Raw genomic sequence first — 8,880 nt, 5'->3', positions numbered from 1 at the left:
TTAGTTCTGTTCACCTGAGTGGCTATTCTAGTTTAGAGGAAAAAGCCCCTCTAAAAGACAAGGTCAAATTCAGCAGATAACATAACGTTATAAACTATGAAGGTACCTGTTAGGAGTTGAATTGGGCCCCCCAAAAAGATATGTTGGAGTTTTAACTACCAGTACCTCAGAATGTGACCTTATTTGGGAATAAAGTTATGACAGATCTAATTAGTTAAGAAGATGCAGGTGGAGTAGGGTGGGTCCTTACAGATACCTTGTGTGACTGATGTCCTTACAAGGAAAAGGAAATTTGGACACAGACACTAGGGAGAATGTCTTGTGAAGACAGAGGTTGAGACTGGAGTGGTTCTGCCACAAGCCAAGGAACACTCAGGGATGCCAGAAACAGGAAAAAACAAGGAAGGGTTTCCAGCTCCCCAGGGGTGAGGTCCATCCCCTAGAGGCTTCAGAGGGAGCATGGCCTTGCCAACACCTTGGTTTTGGACTTCCCAGTCTCCAAGACTGAGAAAATTTCTGTTATAAGCCACTCAGTTTGTAGTGCCTTGTTACAGCATTGCTGGGAAACCCAATAAATATTAGTTTCATTTTCAAATGACAGGCTTTTTGCACATGAGCTCTCATGTTTCTGTACCTACAAATGCAACTCTGTTGAAGAAAAGGTGAGCCTTTTGTTAGAACAAACCTGAAAACGAAAGACTTCCGAGGCAGGGGAGGGGAAAGAAGGGGCTATTATTCCTTTATCTGATCATGGCCCTCACTGGATCAGGAGAGGAACCCATGACTAAGCACCGTATAGAACATGCTCGTTGCTCTGGCTGCCTGCTGAGAAATTCATAACCACCCTATGTGGCTTCGAGACACTCAACTCTTGGAGAACTGAGGCTTCTCTGACTTGAGATTGGAAAGGAAAAGTTGGAGTCACTTCATGCTGCTGAACAACAAACCATTACTAACAAGCCAGGTGAAAAAATAACCCAGTTGGCTGAGCAGGCAGGATTGGGAGCTGTCAGTCTGGGACTCGCAGAACAATAATTATTTCCATTATGAAGACTGGCTGCCAGTAGACTTACTGGAACTGCACCAGCCTCTTGCTTGGGGAGGGTGGGGTGGAGGCAGACGGAGTGAGGCGCCTGCATGCAGGGCCCCAAGCCTCGGTCTGTCACTCATCTGTGACAATGGCCAGTATCCACTCCTCTATCCTTGCTATTCTCAATCCCACTGCCCTGTCTGTGCTCAAGTTTCTCTCCCAGAATATAGCCTTTTCATTTATTTAAATCGTGCTCATTCTTCAGGGACCAGCCCAAGTCCCAGGAACTACCATTAACCTTCCCTGCCAATATCAACCCAAACTCATCTCATTCTCTAACTTCCATCGCACTCTGGTCTAGATGGAGCACCCTTGCTACTGAATGGGGACCATGGACTGGCAGCATTGGCATCACCTGGGAGCTTGTTAGAAATGCAGACCCCCAGCCCTGTACCAGACCTGCTGAATCAGCTTATACTTTACCCAGGCCCCCAGACTTAGTGTGGTTCGTATGCACATTAAGGTATGGGGAGCACTGTCTGTAGCACTGGTTCTCAGCGCATGATCTATGGACCAGCAGCACCTAGGACGGTGTTAGAACTGCAGAATATCGGCCCTACCCCAAACCAAGTGAATCCAGCCATCTGTGTTTTAACAAGGCCCCTGGGGAGTCTAAGGCACACTCAAATTTGAGCACTACTTCCAGTTCATCTGGCCCAGCATCTAATTCCAGGATGCTTTTCCATTTCATGTGTTTGTCTCCCTCTTCAAGATGTGGACCCTGAAGGCAGGAGCCATGCTGGTTGTCTCTCTGGCACTCAGACCAGTTTCAACAGGGTGATTGACGCCCCAGGGTAACTGATCAGTTTTCCTTTCCCCTCCCTGCCCTGTACAAGCACAAGGGAGTCTGGGGAGAAGGAGAGAGGAGGAAAGGGCTGATGGAAGATGACCTTCTTTTGTTTTCCCGAGTCTCTCAAGGGTTTGAGGTTTTTGTGGGAGGTTGGGGCACATTATGCTGCTTCTCTCAAATTGGAGACCATTGTTACCATGTAATTTTATGTTGTGGCCTGACTTGATCCAGAATTCTGTCTCCAATAGTTTTATGTGGGTTTTCTCCCTGGAAAAAGTTTTTATTGCGATTGAGCAAATAAAGCAATGTTGGCTAACTGTTCCCTTTTCTGGATCGATATGTCCTTCATCTGGGCAAGTGGCAGTGGCCAGCTCCTCTGGCTTGCAGGACCAGCAAGGAAGATTTTCAGACGTGACTAATGTATAGGCTCCTTGGACTTCCTACTCATGAACTCTCATAAAATGCGCTTTGTTCCATCATCGTCAATTAACACAGCAGCAAGCAGTCCTGGGCTGGGGAGTAGCCGGGCCTTGCCTTTAGTGCGCTTCCTCCTTGGGCTGGCTGTGAGCTTTCAGATAGCCAGACATAATTTCTTTTGAATTGCTTAATGGACATACAATTTTAATCAGTCATAGGACACTTGAGTGGGAAGGAACTAGAGAAATCATCTACTTCTTTATTTTACAGGTAAAGGTTCTGGCTTAAAGGTTATGCAGTTGGTTAACAGAATTATGACCACATCTAGCCCTTCCGGTTCTCAGTTTAAGAATGATAGTGATTTCCAGTTAGTGAAGCATTCCCCGGTGTACACTTACTTTCATTAATCCTGATGGCAAAGCTTAGAGCTATTTCAAGATTCAATTTTGTGCCCAGGATCATCCTCCCAGATTGGAGTCCCATGGGCCCAGCCCTGTGATGAAATATGCAAAGGCCCAGAAACCTAATTTGGAGAAGAATGTTACAGGCACTGAAGACATCCTGCAGTAGACAGGACTCCCCAAGGTGCAGCTAAGTTGCAGGGTGCATGTCTCCAGCTGGAGCTGTGGGAATGAAAGCTGGCATAAAGAATGTTGGGACAAGGGACATAGACCTAATCACATTTCAAATGCTGCTTGTAATCTGACTTACAATCATGGGAAGGAGAATGGTGATTTCACACAAAACCTCAGGTACTGAGGACAGCAACCTACCTGGAAGAGGGGGTGGGGAAACTGGAGAACCTTCCAGCAAGACAAATGCCTGCCATTTCCATGTGTCCCCAAGTAAGCCTCATGACATTCTTTCAAGACTGACATTATTTCTGTTTTACTAAAGGGACAATCACACAGTTATGTTAGACTGGAGTCAAAGCTAGAGGGTCCCAGATTCTTTTCCTTAAACCTAAACTCCGTGGAGGGTGACCAACTTGCCCCATTTTGCCCAGGGCTCAGTTTTGAAACAAAGTCTCGCATCCTGGGAAGCCCCTCAGCTCAGCGCAAGCCTTGGTCCTCCCTCTTTTTGCCCTGGAGGGAATAGGAGTTCTTGACAGGCACCGTCCTGGCCTTGCAGGGCCTGAGTTCAGCCTGTTTTGCTCAGCTGATTGGCGCCTGGCACCAGGGCAGGGCTGGCTGCTTGGTTGGGGTAGAGGGGGGGATGTGGCCCACAGCCCCAGGCAGGCTGCTGCTCTGCCAGCTGCTGTCACACCCCATTTTACTGTGGAACGCTGGTCACCAACAGGAGAGTGCTGCCTGCCTGGTTCTACTTTAATTCACACCTACAAGAAGTGGAACATGAGGGAGAAAACAGGAAGACAAGTGACTCAGCCATCAGAGAAGCCAATCCCCGCTGTTTCTGCCTCGGGCCAAATTTAGGTGCAAGGGTCAAAAACTTACTCAGAATTAGCTCAAGTCAAAAGGAACATTAAGGATACAAGTTTCATGGAAACAGGAACAACTTTCATGTCCCAGGCATTAGCAGAATGGAGGGGACTGCTTGCCCACCAGTCCTCCCCAACCCAGCCTCTCTGGTGTCCTGAGAGGCCCAGTAAACAGCATTGGGTTTTGAACCAAATGGTAATGCAGACAGGCAGATCCAGAGGGGATGTTGGGCTTCTTTGGGAATAGGACTGGGTTGCAGGATGCAGCTTAGAGGGGGAACTCAAACAACAGAGCCTCAGAATTCGGACATGGTCCTGGATGTGGCAGGCACTGCCATGAGGGCAGGGGAGGGTGTGGGTGGCAGCTGCTGCTGCTCAGGTAAGGTTTATGGTAAGAAGGAGACGAGCTGCACAGACTCTGAAAGCAGGCACCCCCAGGAGAGTGAGGGGAGACAGGAAGGGGCTGAGCTATGCAGCTTGTTTTTTTTTTACACTAACCCACACCATCCCCTCCCCCTAGCATCAGGGAAGTCACTGTGTCTGCCCCAGGGTGGGGCAGAGAGAAGAGAGAGGGAAGAGGCAGAGAGATGGTAGGAATGTCATAGCTAGTAGAGGTCCACACCCATGGCAGGAGATAGGAGTTGGGGGAACAAGCATTTCTCCTTCCCCCCCGCAGTTCTTGGCCCCGGACTCCAGCTGTCATAGCCTTGATTCCTGGCTGACACCTGCACTACTGTGTGTTATGCCCTTGGCTTCTCCTGCTTATAGAGCTCTGACCCGTCCAGGTGGCTCCAGATTGCAACTTCCTTACTGAGGCCTCTCACTCCTCTCAGAGGTGTTTTCTCTTCTCTGTACACTCACATCCATCAGATTGTACCAAGGGCCTTTTGCTTTTTAAAGCAGTTCGGGTTCTAGTCCAATGAGGACATGCAAATTCTATCTTATTAGGGGTCCCTTAAGGGCCTCTTTTCTGTTCTTTTGATGCTCTTGGTATTTCTAAAATCCTGATAATGAACTGGGGCCTGAGGTCCTCAGTGGGGGAGAAGCCAGCATATTGAAGCCTTTATGGCCCAGCAGGAGTCCCAGCTGGGACTTGGAGACCTGGCTGTCTTCATCACCAAGGCCAATGGGTACACCCCCCACTTCCCAGGCCTTACAGCTAACCAGTACCTGATTGCTCAGCTAGGTTAGCAAGAGGGACCACCCGCTTTAACAGCGAGAAACATTGCCCTTCTGAGACAGCTGTGTAGGCCAGGAAAGAGTGTGGGCCGAGTTGAGATCTCAGTCCATTACAGCATGATCTGGAAAGGAGGCAGACTCCGTAACTGGGCTCTAGGGAACCATTCTTACCACCCTCCTTGGAGGCTGCCTCAGGGTCTGGCCAGGAAGGGCCCCAAACAAGAGGCCTACATCTAAGGCCATCAGCGCACACAATGGGGAAGAAAGTCATGCCAGAGAATCTCTAAGTCAGACTGTGTTCTATGGACTCCCAGCACAGAGCATTTACCCAGGGGGTGGAGATGGTCACACAGATGTCACTGAAAGACTCATGTGGAGAAGTGGGACAACCTGGGCTTGACAAGTAGGACAAGTCATAAGAAAGGGTAGGGAGGCTGCAGGCAGACGTGTTCCAAGTGCTCATTGAGAGCTCAGAACTCTGGGCAGCACTTAGGGCTACGGTGGTACCAGGGCAGTTTTCTCCTCCACTAAATGCCTCTAGGATGCAATAACCATTCTTGCTTTCTTCCTTGCTAGTAATAGGTCTGCTGGTACTTGAGAAGCCAGGCAACACGGCTTAAGTCAGGCATCTCATTTCACTAAAATTCCAACAGGCTTCAAGGGCCTCTGCAGCAGAGTGCCAGGAGTTGTCCCTTGTTTTAGGAGAGGCAAGATCAGTGAAATAGAACACTTCCAACAGAACAGTGGGGCTGACATGTGCTGGGTTAAATGTGCTTATTACACTGGGAATCTGTTGTCACGTGTCATTCATGGAATGATGTACAGGTCATCTTGGACAGGACCAGCACAGTGGCCATCACCATGACCAGGAAGCAAGATGGCCAGCCAGGGCCACCGCCAGTACCTTCAGGTACTGTTCCTTAAGGAGGAGGAAGGCAGAGTTTCAGGGCGGCAGGGGCTCATGTGACATGCTTTCCACAGTTCCCACTCAGATCTTGATTTTCTGGCGTATGGGCATATAAGTCCTGGAGTCACTGGAACCAGAGCCAGATGGTCAAGTGCTCTCTTGTGGCCTGAGTTCAAGGTGTGTATGGAGTGAGGGAGTCACTGAGGCAGGAGGACTAAGATCTGGGTTCATATGACCTCTATTCTAGGACTGTCTCCTAGAAGGGTAATCAGACTTGTTAAATGTTTCATAAAACGCCTGAAAATTATCATAGCCAGACACTAGGCAAGTGTGATGGGCAAGAGCCAGGGGTTTTTGGCCAAAGAGCTCTTAGAACTCACTCAGCTCTGGAAGAAAGGCCTCTTCAAGAGTTCCTCAGGCTGAGACGTAGGCATGATGTGCAGAGTGCTGTTCAGGACTTCTGCAGGAGGGTGCCATCTGGTCAGGACTTGAGGCAGCTTTCAGAAGGTTGACTTTGTTTGGAGGGACAGAGGGAGAAAGTGCAGAGGACTTTGTGGGCAGGACCTTTGGGGCGAAACGTCTCAGTGTTGCTACTGGATACGTGGCTAGGGGCCTGCTCTTACCTCCTCCTCTCTCCTCTGGATAGTACTGGCCACTACAATGCCCATCAGGGTCCAAGTGTAGGCAGGATTGGGTCAGGTGGTACAGATACACCTGAGAATAGAAGTGGGTGAACAGCAGAAGACTAAGCATTACAGCAGGACAAACCTTAAGGGGCCAAGGATCTGGAAGCTTCCACAGCATCTCAAGCTCTGTGCAGGCAGAGGCCATTCTGTTCTAGCAGGAACAAAAGTTCCCATGTCAGGGCCTTGGGAAACCAAGAGTGACCCAACACCAATTCCTTCCCACCCACACTTTGTCCTAAGACAGAAGCCTTATGGGACCTCATCCCACCTGGCTTTAGTAAGAGGGCAGGCTTTCTTCAAGGAGACAAGAGGAGGAGTTAAAGTGTGAGAATGGGATGGGGAAGACAATGAGCTTCCTCCTGCATCTAGGCATGAAATGGGGTTATTCTGAGGGTGTTGGTCGGGAATGAGTCAGTTTCCTTTCCTATTAGGAAGTCTACTTACTGGATGCTTTACTATTACTTCTGAAGTCTTCAGTGACTTTAATGTTAATGCTCCATTTTGCAGAAGGTGGTAAGGTTCAAAAAGGAGACGTGACCTGTTTAGGTCACACAGGCAACAACTGACTAAGCAGAGGATCAGCTAGGGTCCCACTCATGCTACACTGCCTTGTCCCCACCCTCCATGCTTAATCTGGTTACCAGTTGCCATCTGTCAGACTTGACTTCTAAATGTTGATGCCAAGTCACCAAGCAGGACCTGTCATCCAGATCTCTTTATAAAAGTCTAGGAAGTACTTGGGACCTGGGGCTCCCAGGGACTTTGCTCAGTGTCCTCATACTGGCCATATAACTGGGAATCTAGGTTCCTATTTAGCCCTTTCTGGTTCTCTGAGATCTCACCTCTTTGAATCTGGATGCCACAAACTTCACCAGCTTCTTGATCAATGAGGGGTTTAGGACCCTCTCACCCTGGGAGATAGGGGAAAAGTCTACCTCCAACAGGTTATTCTTTTTGCAGCTGTCAGGAAGAATTTGGAGACAAACAAGGAGTGAGGCACTCTGGAGAAACCTTGTGTCCATTCCAGTAGTTATCCCAGGACTGGTGAGGACTAGCTGACCCTTTCTTATACACAAGGAAGTGTGAGTAGGACTGGGGCAGGGGCTTGAGGCTATTAGAAGTCAGGGGAAGTTCCTAACTGAGAAGCTGCACAGAAGTGATGGAAGTCTCTTTTGGTAGGCTCAGATGACACTCAGATCTATTGGGAGACTGGGTCCTGTATTAGTCCCTTCTCACACTGCTATAAAGAAATACCCGAGACTGGGTAATTTATAAAGGAAAGAGGTTTAATGGATTCACAGTTCTGCATGGCTGTGGAGGCCTCAGGAAACTTACAATCATGGCAGAAGGCAAATGAGAAGCAGACACCTTCTTCGCAGGGTGGTAGGACGGAGGGAGTACAAGCAGGGGACATGTCAGACACTTATAAAACCATCAGATCTCGTGAGAGTCACTATCATGAAGAACAGCATGGGGGAAACTGCCCTCATACCTCCACCCTTGGTCCCACCCTTGACATGTGGGGATTGTGGGGATAATTCAAGATGAGATTTTGGGTGGGGACACAGCCTAACCATATCAGGTCCTCACTTTGGGGATCTTGCTCTGGCACATAAGATATTCTTAGAGAATCTTGGGCTATATCTGGTAGGATTGGGGTTCTGGTTCTGCCCTCTCAGCTGCTAGCTGAGGATACATATTTATTATGACATTCCACTGGGGGCTGCCATCAAATTCTGGTGACTCTGACACCCAACACTTGTCCAGGAGTAATTCTGCTGAGGCATCTGCAAAGCTCATCAGTTCTGCCTCAAAGAGTGTTGACTATGGCTGATTCACAATGACCATCTCCCCATGGTGAAACTGAATGACTCATCTTAAGAGAGGAGGGGCTTGGTGAACTCATGGACAACTTTCTTCTTCTGCCCTTTGTTCCCCAAAGTAAACTCCAGAACACCCCTTACCTTTAGCTACTCTTGCCTGGATCTCCAGTGTCTGTCTGCTCCCTCCGAGGCCCTGCTGAATGAGAGAATGTCAAGCCTAGGGCACCCAGGCAGAAATACTCAAAGTTCTCCCTCTGTTCCCCAGCCACCCCTTGACCTCGCATCTGGGACTGCCATACCACCGTGCTATCTCCTGGTGGCACAACAGCTTTCTTCCTCCACCCATCCTTGTGCCTGTCCTCTTGGGCCAATGTTTCTTTAACTGAGTAGTAGCAGAGCAGCATCAGCCTAGGACAAGCATGGAGGCAAGATCAGGCTCACTGGTTTGTAGAACTGCAGAGCAAGAAAGGACTCAAGGGAACTCTAGTTCATGGACAAGATGAGGCAAAGAGACTCTGGACCAGGGGGACAAAGAGACTTCAAAGTCTCA

At 49.0% G+C, this 8,880-nt stretch overlaps 1 long non-coding RNA gene across 1 annotated transcript; it reads right to left on the bottom strand.

The window, feature by feature from the left end:
* Positions 1-6,044: 6,044 nt before the first annotated feature.
* Positions 6,045-7,696, bottom strand: LOC139357779 (uncharacterized). Its single transcript, XR_011611531.1, has 3 exons — positions 7,350-7,696; positions 6,445-6,535; positions 6,045-6,333 (listed from the first exon to the last, which is right to left on the bottom strand). It is a non-coding gene; the product is annotated as an uncharacterized lncRNA (long non-coding RNA).
* Between the last annotated feature and the right edge of the window lie 1,184 nt (positions 7,697-8,880).

Source organism: Macaca nemestrina, chromosome 13, assembly GCF_043159975.1.
Source record: "Macaca nemestrina isolate mMacNem1 chromosome 13, mMacNem.hap1, whole genome shotgun sequence".
NCBI lineage: Eukaryota > Metazoa > Chordata > Mammalia > Primates > Cercopithecidae > Macaca > Macaca nemestrina.
The sequence above is the reverse complement of the archived record's forward strand: the minus strand, read 5'-3'. Positions and strand labels throughout refer to the sequence as shown.